This window comes from Rattus norvegicus, chromosome 14, assembly GCF_021556685.1.
Source record: "Rattus norvegicus strain SHRSP/BbbUtx chromosome 14, alternate assembly SHRSP_T2T, whole genome shotgun sequence".
NCBI classification, from domain to species: domain Eukaryota; kingdom Metazoa; phylum Chordata; class Mammalia; order Rodentia; family Muridae; genus Rattus; species Rattus norvegicus.
The window spans coordinates 10,788,638-10,805,497 of NC_141547.1; the positions used below are offsets into that span (position 1 = coordinate 10,788,638).

The following is a 16,860-nucleotide window of genomic DNA, read 5'->3' on the forward strand; positions in this document are numbered from 1 at the left end:
TGTATATTGTAGAGTTACATAGGGTAGTCCTGTAAGTTCTCATGTCTGAGGGCATACCCAAACCTTGTCTGTGCAAAGGATTTGAGGTATGTATCCAGACACTTGGGTTCTGACAAGAACTATGACTGTGCCTTTTGGTATGTTCTCTGTGGTGCTAACAATAATCCACAATAATCGTATTTAATGTAAAACTGGAATTAACAGACATGTAACAGACCTTACTTGAACAGAGTCAATGTCTGACTCTATGTGAGGCAGATAAATCTGGACTAAGACAAGAGAAAATGATGTTCATCTCATTATAAAATGATCCAGACATATTGAATGTGTGAGTCATGGACTTAGAAGAAAAACAGATTCTTCTGTAGCCTGGAAAGTGAGGGAGCCATTTAAGCTCAAGTAATGGATAATTCAATGTTACCTGAGGATCTCAAACTAAGAGTTGAAAATGGAAAACATTAAAATAGCCTGAAACTATAATAGAAAATTCCATCAACTGGAATTATAATGTGCAGATGACTGCATTTCTGCTGTAGACATGATTGTGACCAGAGGCTACATTCTTGAACTTCGTGTACCACATTTGTCCAATAAGTTGAATTAAAGAGTTGCATGGTAATTCAACATGGTTATTAAAACATATGGAGGCTAAAATACTGATATAATGTGTTGGATTATAACCTGAATTGTGGGATCTGGAAATCATTCTAAGTAGGAATATTCAGTTTTGTAATTTGCCCAACTTGTAGCCTGCTTTAGAACCACTATTAAGAACTAAATGTATATTTACTGAAATAGTAACCAGAAAATTAATTCAAGTTCTCAGTATTGTGGGTTCAGCACCAAACTTTGGAAAATACCGACAGTTGCTGGATTTTCCTCATGAAGGTTAGAGCTAGACATGCTGTTCTGCGGGGGCATCTTTCCTTGCCCTATTCAGGAAAGAAAGGGGTCTTGTTATTTCTGGACACCTCAGCTCCTGTCCCAACCTATAGAACTTAAGTTTAGCTTCTCCACAGGTGAATCCGGACAGCAGAGAACAGCATGGCTGTTCTTCATAAGTAAAAAGTAGGGCTGTCCGCATTACCCAGTTAGCTGGCCCCTGGGTATGCACTCGGAGAAAAGGAACTCAGGGAAGCGATGCCTGTCTGCCCTTGGGTGCTACCCACAAGAGCAAAGGTGGGGAATTAGCCTAATGGCTCATCACCAGATATGCAAATGAGGAAAGTATGGCACATAGGCACAATGGAACACACAACCATAAACAATAAAACCCTAAAACAACCGGGGAGTGGCATGTTAGAGAAATAGCGCAGCACAGAAAGAGAAGTCTCACACCTTCTCCATCCTGTGTGTGGTATAAAAGCAAAATCACCCTGAAGAGAGAACACTGATCTCTAGGGACTGGGCTGGGCACTGGCGATGAGCAGGAGAAGGGTTGATGGGCATGAGGGTGCTCCCTAAATATACACATGGAGAACCACTGTGAACTCCACCACCATGGAAAATCAATGTGTTTTCATACAATTTGAAAAGAAAAACAGAAAACTAGTTCCCTGGACTCAAATTTTCCCTGATACGGACAGCATCTGCTACTGAGGAGGCCAACGTCAATGCCGGTGTCAATGCCGCCTCCCACACGCACTTCTGTCTTTATCCACTGGGGCTTGGATTGTGCACACTGCGTCTGAGCTTACCAGTGGGGTTGGAGAACGGTTGTTATTGGCAACAAAGATTACATCATTCAAAATAGTTTAAAGTGCTGGTAGTGTAGCTCAGTGGGTGCCAAGTCTGATGATCTGAATTCAACTCCTATGACCCACATAATGGAGGGAAAGAATTGCCTCCTGCAAGTTGTCTTCTGACTCCCCTCACAAATACCCAGCATACCACATTCTATATGCACACACAAAATGATAATAATAATGATAAACTGAGTTAAAATATAAAACGTATATAAATCACTGTATCACATTACAAATAAAAGATAGTTACCATTTTAAGAGATTGCACACACACACACATACACTCAAAGTATAAAATTATATAAATAATATAAATAATACTCTTGAGAAAATATAATATGTGTTTCTAGTAGCCACCTTACAAACTCTGGAATTAAAATAAGATTTGAAACATTTGAAATTAGAAAAATTGTGGGGTTGGTAATTAATATCTCTACATAACCAGCTATTTTAAACCAGGATGTATTTATTTGTTACCTTTTCCCCGTTGGTTGATGTTGGGGGGAAAAATCCACTTTGTTGTTATTTGTAGCCATGGAAACTAGAAGTTTATCTCATAATCATAGTCAAGGCATGTAGTAACAAAAAAGATATAAGCAAAATGCTTGTTTTCAATGTGTTGTGAAATCAACTGAATCTTTGCCGGCCAATTGGAGTTTAACCAGGGTTACAGCTGCATCGTGAATAGAATAGAAAACCAAGATAGCATACGATACCGGCAGGGTGAGTAAACCAGCGAAACCATGCTTGGCTGGCATCGAGTGTCTTAAGAGGATTTCGAGGTGCTCACAAAGGAGCCGAGCTAACAGAGCTGCAAGCAGCAGTGAACAGAATGTTAAGGAATTTGTTCCAGTTCGGGGCCAGTAACTGGGAAGGCTATTGCTTCCTTTCAGACCAGCGACGTTCACATCTGCCCAGCAAGGCAAGCAAAGCAGCGGCCGCTCTCTCACACGCCCTAGAACGTCCATGTATGCCTTCGTCTTACGATTAATTTTGAGCAGTATCATTAAATAGTTTTCGGCAAACTGCAGAGAATAAAGGAGAGAGAGATGTAGTCGGCAGCTGGCGGGTCAATAAAACGAACAGAAATAACAATCTGCTGTGCTTTGGGGGCATGTTTCTGCTTTATGAAAACTTTCCTCAGAACACAAAAGGCTCAGATACTTTGGGGAAAGCGGCATGGAGAGGAAATGAAAGCCTTAGTCTGGCAGCGTCCGGGGTGACTGGTGAGCTATTTGGAGGCTGTGCATCTGAAGAGTAGCCAAGGCTCTGGTACAGAATATGGTCTGGAGTGCCCTCAAGCACAACAGTTCGGGGAGGCGTCGATGCTTATGTAAGGAGCGGCACGGAAGAGCCGCCTCCTTTGCATTGCTCTGATATTTCTCAGTCCTTTCTCCATCTGGAAACCAAAATACACGTAAAACAGAAAGTAGAAAATGTCCTTACTTGCTTTTCCTTTATTGGAGTCTGATAGACTCGAGGCTGGTATTTGAAACCCAGATAAATTCAGTCTCATTGATCCTGTGTTTCCCTAGGATTTAAATCTCCCTGCCCAAGTCTGTTATCTGTGAAACACTGGGTTATCTTCCGGCCAGGAGACATGGATGTGCCTTCTGCATCGTAGAACTCAAATCGAACTTATCATTTATTTGGAAGTAAGCTTAATTTCCTCTCCACTGCTTTTGCAATCCCCAACCTAGGAATCCTGGTGTCTTCTTATATTTTTCCTCTCCACCTCCAGTATCATCCTAGCCAGCCTGCCAACATATTTTTTCCCTCCCAATATCATCCATAATGATTTTACCCTCTTCCTCCAGCTAGCTTTAGACTTCCCCTAAAGGGTAACTTCTAGATTGCTTCATCAAAGTCTTGGTTGACCGCTTCTTTCTAGATTATTTTTTCTTGAATATGTCCAATAAATTACTGTGCTTCAGATTTTATTTGTGTATTCAATCGCACACCTTCTTAGTAGTTAATACTTCTGTCCGTACTCATGAATCAGATTGTAACACTGCAGTTTTTTTGGCTTCTAAAGTCTTTTATAACTTATGCCACTTATGCAATCCCAGAAAACCTATTTCCTTTTCATTTATGGTTCTCTGGAATGCACTATGACTAAACTCAAAGGAAGACTTACAGGCACTTGCACAGGGTGAATAATAGTTCAAGTTTCCACCAGCCAATCACAAAGACCTCACCATACATGGGCTACTGGGGAAAGGAAGGAACAAGCTTGGCCTACACTGAAGGCTGCTTTGGACTCGCTTAACATAGCATTAAGAAGTGTCAGCGGGACTTGACTCGGTTAACTGCCTTTTAGTACAAAGATCCCTCCAAATTCTCTAAGAGGACTCGTTACCAAGTAGAAATGATATACGGTCTATAGTGCATCCAGCAAATGCCCCACACAAAGAACAACAGATATGTACCTGGAAGAAACCACTAATTACTGCATATCCATAAGATGCACATTGGCTGTTTACCACGTGCCTGCTGTTCTTAGTGCCTTGCCATCTGTGTCTATTTTATTAATATACCGAAAGGTATACCCTTAAAGAGATAGCCTAGCAGCCATGAAAATATCAAATGAAATGTGAAAGAAGAAATTTAGCACCTGAAATAAAAATATCTATTTGTTGGGTTAGGCATTACGGAAAGAGAAATGTCAGTGAACCCGGATGCATGTAAATAGAAACAATTACAGAAGGGGAGGAGTGTCGGAATGAGCTGACGCGTGTGCAATGGGTGTCCAGAAGCAGAGTAAACTGAGGCATGTGCACCGGTGTGTGTGTGGGGGGGGGGCGTCCTAGAACCAGAACTGTGAAAAGGATCCAAAGTTTGTTCATTGAAAATACAGAACATCTGCGAGAGCTCAGCCACACGGAGCGAGCATGAAAGAGAAACAGCAGTACGCCGTCTACAGACTGCAAAGTGAGGAGGGGATGTTGTGGGCGACTCTGCTTTAGAAATCAATGAGTTTGACAAGCTGTCAAACTCACTGAAGGATACAGTCTGCTAAAGGTAGGAGCGGATGAGACAGCTGGATGGGGTCTGCAGCTAAGCGCACTGGAAGACACACGCTGTCACTTATTTTAAAAGTGGATTATGAATCAACAGTAATACCTCACTGCACTATGGTTCTCAGTCGGTCAGGCTCACCTCAGAGAGATTTCTAGCAGCATCTGTGTGTGGCATTACTGTTACTAACACTTAGTGGTCTCAAGTGCAGGATGTGTCTAAGCATAGTGCAAAACTGAGACACACACAGACTGGACCAAACTGTCATTCAGAGTGAGGCTGAGGTTAAGAAATCCGAACCACCAGCCAAAGAGGATGAGGGGCTGGACCTGGTTCCACCCAACGTTTAGAGCACATTTACAGCTTTGTCTTCATGTGGGTCCCTAACTATTCAGTGAGCACTGTCTCTGACTCTGTTTCCTGCCTTTGGATTCTCTTCCCCCTATTTGGACTGCCTGGTTGGGCCTCAGTGGGAGAGGATGTGCTTAGTCCTGCTGGAACTTGATGTCCTAGGATGGGGTGGTACCCATGGGGGCTTCCCTTTCTATGAGAAGAAGGGGAGGTAATGGGGGGAAGGATTTTTAAGGGTGGGACTGGGAGGACAGAAGGGAGGGGAGCTGAGGTTGGGATGTAATGTGAATAAAAATTATGAAAAGAAAAAATCTCTCACATGCATTCTTACTCTCTCTCTTTTACACACACACACACACACACACACACACACACACACACACACACACACACACACAGACACACATGTGCCCACACACAAATGAATAGAATAGCTAAAATTAAAATGACTTGCCGAACCAATGAGGAACAGATACTCAGATATTGGTGCTGGGATAGAAAATGCTTCAGAATCTTTGGAAAACATTGAGTAGTTCTTTCTTTCTTAAACATGGGCTTATATCCAGTAATCCTACTGATAGATATTGGTCTGAGAACAATGAAAATGCATGTCCACGCAAAGACTTTTGTGTATTTTCCTGGCCATTCTGCTAGTGTTTGACATAAACTGTGAATAATTTGAGTGTTTATTATTGACAAGTGAATTAGTAAGCAGACCATAGTGCGTGCATACAATGGAATTCTACTCAGCAATCAGAAAGAATATTGCCAGTAGGCACGCGGGCATTGACAGATCAGTACTCAAAAGCATTGGTTTCATTGAAAGAAACCATTCCCTGAAGACTCCATATTGTTCAGCTCCACTTACATGAAATTTAAGAAAAACATACACCACAATATTAAACAGTAAATCAACAGTGCCAGGGTAGGTGTGTGCCTGTGCAAAGAAAAAACAGAGGCATATCTTTTTTGTTTCGTTTTTAATTAACTTCTTTTCAGACAATGTATTTTGATGACCATGTCTTATGGTTCATCTCCTCAGCCCGATTCATATCAGGTATGCTGATTTCACAGCTCACTAAAAAGTCTAAAGTCTAGATAGGACTTTAGATTTTTCTATAATATTATGATCTTTCTTGATTCTTTTAAAATTTAATTTCTTTCTTTCTCTCTTTCTTTCTTTCTCTCTTTCTTTCTTTCTTCCTTTCTTTCTTTTTTTACTTATTCACTTAACATCCTGCTCACTGCCCCCTCCCTGTAACCTCTTCCCATAATCCTTGTCCCATCCACCCTCCCCTTCACCTCTGGGCAGGTGAGGGTCCCCCCTGGGTATCCCCCATCCTGGCACTTCAAGTCAAATGTGGTGTATCTTAAGACATAACGAAAGTGCTCTAGATGGTGACGACGGGCATTTCCATGAGTGTCTATATCTGCTGATCATCCTTAGAATAAACCCATTACAAATATATAAAAGGAAACACAAATGACAAATTAGGGGACTCGTTCTGAACCACCCGGCCTCTGTCCAGAGCCTCCGACAGGACAGCTGTGGTGTGCTTCTCCCTACGCATTACATTTGAAAACGCGGAACTTACTTCTCAGCCTGATGGAATCTGGGTGACCCCAGCCTGCAGCTTCCACAGTGCACTATGGCACAGTAAATACAGCTGGTCCCCAGACCAGGGAGAATGTCCAGAGTGTCTGTGATGGTCAGCTCTCTTTCCCGTTTCCGCTCCATGTGCCTCGTGTGGAATATTTTCACTTCCTACTTTTCTATTGGGAATCGTTCCATTAAGTCTCCTACCTTTCCCTCTGGCTCACCATCAAGTCTTCCTATTTCCTGTGAGAACCCTTGCTTTAAAAGTCCCCTTTCAGCCCCGTCTTTAGGGCAATAGTGTCCTTAGACCAAAGGAAAGTGCGCATCTTTAGAGAATACTTGGGATGCCTCTGTAGGGATTTCCTAAGTACCCCGAGTGGTCCATAGAGCACGGCTTTCTGTCAGTGCTATTTGGATAAGACAAGACTGGACAACCCCTCTACCCCTGACATTACCTTCTCAAGTCCGAGTGCTTGTTTTTCTTCTTCCCGTCACTCTTGCCTATGCACCCCACCAAAAAAGGCCAGAGTTCCTCAGGATCTGGAGCTTGAGCTCATATTCCAGAAGGGCTATGGAAGTCTTGCTTCCATTGGCTAGGACAGTATTTCTCCCAGAAAACTATAGGAGCCTGTGCTGCCAAAAAGAGGCTGGAGGTTGATCTGAAGCATTTTTTTTACTTGTTTGAGACCAAGATTGCAAGTTTATAATTCCAGATTACTATTGATGTTTGGACTTGAGTCACATATCTGGACCAGGCCATCAACTCTTGCCTGCTTTCAGCCCTACTAAGAGCTACAAGTCTACCCCATAAAAGAATGGTGGTCACCTTCTCCACACATATACATAGTCTTTGCCTTGCCACACAAACTGGACCTTGTTAGGTGGTAAGAGGGTGCATATGCTAACATGGTATCCCAGGGGTACAGGGCTGGGACCTCACCTTCCACTCCGTCCATAGGTCCCCTGTCTGCCCTTCTGGTGTAACATGGACAGCAGGGGATGGTGAATATCTGATGGCGACATAGGCCTCAGATGCAGCTTACGGGCCATTTCTAGAGGAGTTAGGGTAAGAAGATAGACACTGTTTTATGTTCCCTTAGCATATTCCCCCGTACTTAGATTTCCTTCAGATGCTAACATATGACTAGGTTTGTCTGCTTTTGTCTGAGACACTGAAAAGCCCAAAGAATATGCAACCTTCTCAATGGATCAAACATTTCATTTAGCAAACCAAGTGAGTGCTTTCTAAGTATTCACCTTAGAGAACTATAATGGTTACTTCTAAGAAGGAGCTGCTATGTATTCTTTAGGTATAAGGTCAGCATCTGTAGGCTCTCTCTCTCTCTCTCTCTCTCTCTCTCTCTCTCTCTCTGTGTGTGTGTATACACTTTGGCAGTAATTTCAAATTTTGCTTCTGAAACTGATTTCTAAGTCAAAGGCCAAGCCATCCTTTCTCATGGTATATTAAGAAGTAAACAGACACACATATTTCAGAACAACTTCCCCTTTCTTTTTTGTAACTCACTTTCCCTCCCACAAGTGCTTCTTAGAATGCTGGTCTGAACCTGACAGAAGCGATTCCTTTCTCTGGTATGTGGTATGGCTTTCAGAGGTCCATGTGATGGATGGGCTTTAGCAGGACATGAAAGTTACCATGAAATTTATGGAGTTGACCAGGATTTTATTGGAGCCAGATTTTTCCTAATAACTTAAGCCTGACATTAATTTCGATGACGAACACATTCAATTTAAATTTCCTTTTAGCATACAGACAAATTAATAGAAGAAATCATGTTAAAAAATAAACCCATCTCCATTTGGAAGAGATACCTGGTTCTAAATCTATCAAAACCTTGTGTTTGTAATAAAAGCTGGCTTTATACTTTTTTTTACTTTCTTGATCAATGATGTCACCTAAAGACTTAATAACTGCTCATTTAGGAAACAGATGAAATCGATGCTATTAATGAGTCCTCACATGTGAACTTAGCTGATCACAATGAGAGGAGCGTATGGTTAGGAAAAGGGAGGAGAGGGAAACGTGTAAAATCCCAGGACAAGAACGCTGAAAAGTGAGTAAGTCAAATATAAGAGAATGAGCTCATTTCACTGTAAGGATGCGAGGCCCCTAGAATTCATTTGCCGAAGTCTTATGAAGATCAAACCAAATACAATTAATAAGAGAAATTAAGTAGTGGGAAATAGCCCGTGTACGATCAGTGAGATAGATCTGAATTGTTATTCGTGACCAATACTGTAGATATTTGAGTAACAGATTACAGGTTTTGTATTGTTAAACTTGAGAGAAAGGTGAGATATAATAAAATGGCCTGTTTGTACCACAGAAGACAAAGCTTCGACCCAGCCAGACTTTCCCAAGGCATGGTGACCCAAGCTCCTTGGGACCATTCTATTGGTAAAACCCGGGGTGCGTCATGGACGTTGACTGACACACTTACTCTCACATCTCTCTCTCACGTCTCTGATGCATGTAATCTGTAGGATTTATCACTACCTGAAATCAAGCTGCCATTCCACAGACGTGTGGTGAACCCCAACACGACAGTTCACTCTGCATTTTCCAACTTAACGAGTATCTCAGATCATGGGGGAGATCAGAAGAGGAATTATCGAGGGCAGAGAAATTCAATCTCTGAGGAAAAAGGCACTTTAGATTCTCTGAGCTTGAGCGACGTTTGAAATCACTTCACATCAGTCTATAAATCGTAAGATAAAAGTGTGATGGCCTTAAGGAATGCCAATGGGCACTGAGATGAAGGAGTCCTCCAGTGCGGCAACCAGGTTTGGGAAGAAGTCCTCAGGATCCTGCCAGGTCTCTGGAGGAGGACTCAATGCATTTCTCACAGCACTCTTGGCCAGGGAAAGTCACAGTAAAATCATTGTCAGGTTTTCTTAAAACACCAAGAATATTGTTGCTAATTATTGACAATTATAATCCCTAGTGTTACTTATTTATTTTAAAAAATGGTCCAAGGAGCTGGAAAGAATGCTTAGAAATTTTGAGTGCTTACTGATTCTGCAAAGGGCAAGTTCAATTCCCAGCCATGTTAGTGGCTCATAACTATGTGTGATTTCAGCACCAGAGGCTCTGACAACCTATTCTGGTATCAACAGGCACATACATGTATGTGAACACACAGACACAGACAGACAGACAGACACAGACAGACACACACGTAAATATAAAAGTAAGTTAAATCGAAAAGAAACACCAGTGTTTTAAGGAGGAGTAGTGAAAACTGGCCTGGTAACCTCTGTCCAGGAGCAGGAATTTAGGGAGAGCTCCAGTTAGGCATCAGACTATGTGAAGGCCAGCTCCTTGTATTTGCTTCTTTCTCTGGTGAACCAGAGCCCAATGTATAGACCACAAACTTAAAGTGCTACAAAGCAATAATCAGATTCTTGAAATTAGAAATTTCCAGCAAGACGAACATCTTTCCCACTGCAGTTGGAGAGTCTTCGACTTCATTATTCAAGCTTTTGCACCTTTCCTTCTGCTCAAGAAGTGAAGATCTTTAGAAGTCATCAGGAATGAAAGGAGTACCTTTAAAACTGATTTATCTTAACAGAAATTTTGGAACATGGTTTTATTACAAACTTTTCTCACATAAAACTTCACTGGCATTTCACAGTGTTTTAAATCGCCCCAAGTCTGGGTGTTTGAAGATAAGCTTAGCATAGTGCAAAACCATGTTTTCCCATCTGCCAAGGTACACTCCATTTTCCCTAAGATTAGGTGCATGCTTCCATTGCCTCTGACCAGGCTGAGGACATTTGTTTGCTGCCTATGACAGATAGCTGGGAATCCCCAAGGAGCAATGTCGCCTTGCTGAGCGCCAGACAGCTCGGCGTTCCTGTGCAGATGGGAAGGCAGCTGTTTCTAATGACCTGGCTTTCCCCACAGAGCCCAGTGTGTATGCCTTTTCGCAAGGAAGCTGAACCACGACGGGGAAACTCCAAGGACCACTTTGCCTAAAGCGACAACCCAAGACCCACACCAACTATGCTGAGCAAATTGTTTTGAAAGGTCATACAATATCAACTCCTCTGGATCTTCCCTTAAATTCTGCAAGGATAGCCAAACCCCTCCAAGAGCCCTTCAGGGAAAGTTAAAGGGAAGAAGAGTTATTTTTGCCAGGGTATGAAACAAAAGATGTACATAACCCAGTGTGGTCCTTTTTCTTTCCTACACTTGTGAAGGGTTTCGTTTAGTTGAAGCAAAAGGAATGTGTATACACGAGAATTGAGACAAGAGAAAATGTTGGTCCAGGACTAACGAATCTACAAGAATCAGGACTTGGAGAAAGCAGAAGAGATCACCTAAACATTTTTAAAATTGGAAAAAAAATAATAACCAGATAAAATCCCTACTGACATGTTAAGAGTCACCAGTCTTGCCTTGACTTTAATTGAATGAGAAAGCTTCAGCCAGTTACTCAAGGGCTCCTCATATACACTTAAGAAAAGAGGGGGACGGCCCTGACTGGTCCCCATGTTGCTAACTATCTCCCCCACATATTCCTAGATTCCTTAATTATTTTTTCTTTTCTTTTGTGATTATAGTTACCATCATTTCCTCATTCCCTTTACCCTAGCCCTCTCACATATACTCCTTGTCCTCCTCGAATGGCCTCTTTGTGTGTGTGTGTGTGTGTGTGTGTGTGTGTGTGTGTGTGTGTACGGCATGCTCAATCTTCATAATGTTACCAGAAGGTCCCACACCCCCACTTTGACGTCATTACTGGAAACAGGTAACAATCACCTGGAGGTATTCCGCTAATGTCTGACATTGCTCCTCTGTAGCCAGGTTACCAGCTGGGTTCTAGAAACCCCCCAGAGGGAGCTGCAAATCTACTTTAAGCATGCAAGAAAATTATGGATGGAGTGAAACAATAGTTTTAAGTTAGGAACCCATTCAATTTAGTACTAAGAACCCAGTCTGGTGAACAGTGTGTCCTGGAGAGAACATGGGCCGTGTAGTTTCTAACCACATTCAAAAGTTTCATCAGAGACTGGATCTCCTCAAGGCTCAGGAGAAGAGGCAACTTTCAGAGGGTTTGTTACTAACTGAGCCTTTTCTACACTCCTTCCTGAGAGCAGTAGGTGAGGAAACATTTTCTAAACTAGTAAACGGAAGATGGACTTAGTCTGTCCTCTGGAAATGGCTGTCTACTGATTAACACATATTTCTTTTTTTTTTTTTTTAAAGACACTCACACCACCACACACATCTCAAAAGGAAGAAGGGAAACAAAACCAAACAAATCCACAACAACAAAACAACCCACCAAACCATCAGAACCACCACCACAACAAAAGCACCGAGATGCCACCAATTACTCTAAAATAGAGCCCGGGGCCGCTTTGACTATTCCAATTAGTCACATAAAGGCACCACAGACATGCCTTGCTTTTAAACAAAACAAAAGATCTGGGTTTCTGAGACAATAAAACAAAAAGTCATCCCTTTTCTGACAATACATAGTTATTCTAAATGAACTAGTGCTGAGATGGCGGAGGGGACGGTTCACACCGATCTTTTGGGAATGGCCAAGTGTGGTGCAGGCCTTCTTTAGAAACACTGCTCTCAGCACTCCTGGTTGCCTGAGGTTCCTCACTTAGGCCCCAGGCCTCCGTGGCTCCCCTCCTAATCCACATTAGCAGGTCTGTTGGGCTTGTTCGGCCCATGCTTAGGCAGTCCTATTGGTGAGACTTTCTGGGTGTAGCTTCTGAGATCAGGAGGAGGAGGAGACACATCCTGATCATGATTGCTTACAACCTTTCTGCCCGATGCTCTTCTCTGATGTTCCCTGAGATGTGTTGTAAATAGATCTGCTGGGGCAAGGCTCAACAACTCTGCACTCTGGTTGGTTGTGGTTTTCTGGTATGCTCTCCTGGGTCTTCCTGGGGAAGGGGGAGGGGGAGGGGGGAAGGGGTGGGGGGGAGCAGGAGGGAGAGGGGAAGGGGAAATGATGCTATTATATTATAATCTCAAAAGATAAAAAAAAAATTGGAAGCAATTTCCTAACTCACTGATAATCATATGTATCCTCGCAGTTCCCCATTCAGAATCCCCGTTCTTTATCACATTCTGTGGGTTAACTTTCTTAGCCTTATTCCAGCCCATACCTCACTGTGCCTCACACTAGCACAATGAAGTCAGTATTATCCCTGATTACCACACATAGAAACTAAGTCACACAGGTGAAGGAATTTATGCTACATAACCAAAATAAATGTTTGTTGAGTATATATATCTCCACTGATTTATTATTCAACTGTCAAATTTTGATACCATTAGCTTTTTGTTTAATTTTGTCTTTCTTTCTTCTTTTTCAAGACAGAGTTTCTTTGTGTAGCCTTGGCTGTCCTAGAACTAGCTTTGTAGACCAGGCTGGTCTTGTACACACAGAGATTTGCCTGCCCCTGACTCCTGAGTCTGGGAATTAAAGGTGAACACCTGGCTCTTGATTCAGGTTTTAATCTTGATAACCTGTTTGCTCTGGTAAGTACTGGCCTGTCTCCTTCTTTATTCAGGTTGGTCAAATAACACAATACAACACACAGTAATACAAAGTCACAGTGTGACAAGGCATGGCTGTTTCAGTACCATCTCTGTTAAACTCATTGCACGGTCACTGTAAGGGAGCAAGGAGAAAGCGTGAGGGTTGATTGAGAACTCGTGGGGATGGGATGTCTCCTGCCTCCTCTTCTTCCTTCTCCTAACCTATGGCTTCCTTTCTTACTCCCACTCCTTTGTCACAGACAGCAATCTGTCTGGTACCTTCCCCAAATGATTAATCACATCTTAACTTGTGTGCCTGGATGGTTTTAAGATATTTCAGTACAGCATTTTTTTTTTAGAATAAAGGATTGTATTGTAACGTTATGTTACAGCTCCTAAGTGAAATAAAATCTGTAGGTTACAAAGCATTAAAAGGAACAATACTTGCTAAATTATGTCATAAGATAGATTTTGCATTAGTATCTTTCCTATTACATTTAGCACCGGAAAATAGTGATCACCCAATCTTGCCTCTCTACTAGGAAGTGCTTGGATATATTTCACTTCTTTTGATTCTGAGGTCTGACTTGCTTCACGTGTGCTGAGATATTTCTAAGCTTCTGGGAACAGAGGGTCAAGAAGCCTACCACCCCCAAAACAGACATGACTATGTGGTTGATAAGAATGGAAGGCTCTCTCGGTGCAGCATCTCTGAAAATAGATGACTGATCCGGTTTAGAACTGGTCATTCCAGTCCATCTTTTCAAAATGATGTGTAAGTCACTGTCTTAATTTTTCCTCTTATTTCCTTTCAAATGAATTTAAAACCACGACATCCATGTAGTCATTTTGAAGATTTTAAAGACAGTTATTTCATGTTACTTGGTGATTAGTATTTAAGTAATATATAAGTAAGTACTTATGATTTACAATGTTTGCAGGTTTTATTCAAAGGTAACAACAGACCTGTAAAATAGCAATGATATTTTGAATTTTGGGCTATCAGTATTTATATTTGACTTTTACAATTTTATATACCATATCTATCCACTTATTTTGATTTTGATTTTAGTCAACTGAAATGTGCAAGAAAATAGAGTAAGAGGAAGGAAGCAATATTCATACCAAGCCCAAGCCAGGTGTGTAAGTGTGCTTGGCTAGAAGAAACATTTACTGATTTAGCAGGAAAGGCCCTCCTCCTCACTTTTCCTGTCTGTTGTGTTTGAACAGATTCTGGTTTCTCATCCCCCTCACCCCATTCTTGTCCATCTGCCTCTTTGTTTACTGACACTGATCTCTCTTTCTTGCCTTGGTCTCTGGGCAGCTGCTTCCTGGATGCTCTAAGAGATTCATGTTCATCTTCAGGAAAGATAAATTGGACAAATTCTACATGGTATTCATAGGAGGTGTGACTGAAGCATCCTTAGGAATGTGACCATTGCTACGTATCCCCCCAACCCCCCAATGCAGAGCTGAGGACCAAACCCAGGGCCTTGTGCTTGCTAGGCAAGTGCTCTACCGCTGAACTAAATCCCCAACCCCTGCTACGTACTTTTTTGAGTGGGAGTTCATGAGAACTTGAAGGCAGAAAAGCTATTGGTGTCTTCTAGCTTGGTTTCTTTCAAGCATTGTGCACTCATTGAAAATTAATGAAGAAAAAGCCCAGGGTTTTGAAAATTATAAAGAAATATATTTGCTTATTCATTCACAAAACAAAGAAAACTGGTTTTCCAACAAATTGAAAAAGTTCCTATTATTTTTCCCTTGATTAACCAACCTCTAAGTTAAAGAAATAGAGCAAAGGCACCTTTTTTTCTGATTTCATCCAGATGTAATTGACAAATAAGACATGAAGACATGTGTGTGTGTGTAATATTGATGTGATATGTGAAATATGTCTACATTAAGATGTGCCTAGAATTATGATCCAGCCACTTAACACAACCTTAAACTCACCCAGTTAAGAGTGTAAACACATGTGTGCTGGAACATAAAGGTCTACTGTCTTTACAAATTTCAGGCATAACATACAGTGTTATTGAGTAGAGTGCAGTGCCATTGACTGTAACTGTAAGATCTCAGATATTTTTCTCACATATCTGAAACTGTGTGTGTTTCGACTGTCATTTCTCTATTTCCCCTTCCATGAGCCCCTAGAGACCACCACTGCACTTGGTGGTTCTATGAACTTTACTTTTTAAAATATAATACTTAAACTTTTATCATGTTGCACTTTTCTTTGTGTGTCTAGCTGTTCCAGTTAGCATTGTGTCATTGGTTTTCATCCACGTGGTTGTAAACATCACAATTTTCTTTTTTTTCCGAGACAGAATCATTTTTCTTCACTCATGTACATTTGTCTGTATCTTGACCGCTGTGAAGAATGCTTCAGTAAACAAAGGAGTGAAGGGATTTTTATTAAGCTATGATTTCAGTTTCTGTAGAAATAATGCAGAAGTAGAACTGATGGCTTACATAGCACTTAATTTTGGTTTTTAAAGAATTCTACATACCATGCTCAATAGAGGCCATACCAACTTAAAGTCCCACTAACTTTATACAGTTTGTCTTTTCCTCAGATGCTTGCAAACACTTATTGTGTGTCTGCTACAGTAGTCATTCTAACTCTGGAGGAATTACCTTCTCCTGCTTTAATTTGCATTGTCTGATGATTAGACATGTTGAACATATTTTCATATATCCATAGGCCATTCATATATCTTTCTTGAGTAATATCTGTTCAGATGACTTGATAAGATTTGAATCAAGAGTCTTGCTAGGGGTTGGGGATTTAGCTCAGTGGTAGAGCACTTGCCTAGCAAGCTCAAGGCCCTGGGTTCGGTCCCCAGCTCCGGAAAGGAAAAAAAAAAGAGTCTTGCTAATTGTTCAGGTTCCTTGTATTTCTAAGATGCTAATCTCATGTGGCACATGTTGCTTTAAATACTGTGTCCCATTCTCTAGTTATTTCTTGGCTCTGTTGACCTTTTCTTTGTAGTACAAAGTCTTGGTTCTATTGTCAACTGTTGCTTTTGATGCCTGTGTTTCAGTCTTTTCCAAGACTATTGCTAGGAATTTCCTCTTATGTTTCTCCTACTAGTTTAGCAGCTTTAGGACCAATATTTATGTAGAATATATTTTGGGTTGTTTTTAAAATAAATTCTGCATGATAGATTCCTTATTTAATCTCTTCAGCATGTGTATATTCAGTTTAAACAATATCATTTGTTGAAAAAATGATCTTTCCTTCACATATGTGTTCCAATGTTTATAGAAATTAACTGATATACAATGTATACACGCTTTCTTGAGTTCTCCATTCTGTTCCATTTATTCTAAGTCTTGATAGTATACTTGACTGTGTTGTTAGGTTAATTTTTACGTTTATATAGTTTTGCATATTTAACATCATACCTAAAGTATATAAAACATATTCCTCAACTAAGAAGTTGATGCCTACAGCTTTGTTCTTGTGTAAAACAGCTTTGACTCTTTACAGCCTTTTGTAGCTCCAATGTGTGATGGTTAGCACTGCCAACTTGGCTCAACCCAGAGCCCCGTGAGGAAAGAGTCTCAGTGATAGATTGTTTACATTGGGTTGGTCTGTGGGGCATGTCTTAAGAAGA

General features: G+C 41.2%; 1 protein-coding gene across 4 annotated transcripts in view; it reads right to left on the minus strand.

Moving 5' to 3' along the window:
• The window catches only part of Cfap299 (cilia and flagella associated protein 299), a 474,580-nt gene that overhangs the window by 39,913 nt on the left and 417,807 nt on the right, over positions 1-16,860 (minus strand). The window lies entirely within an intron of this gene.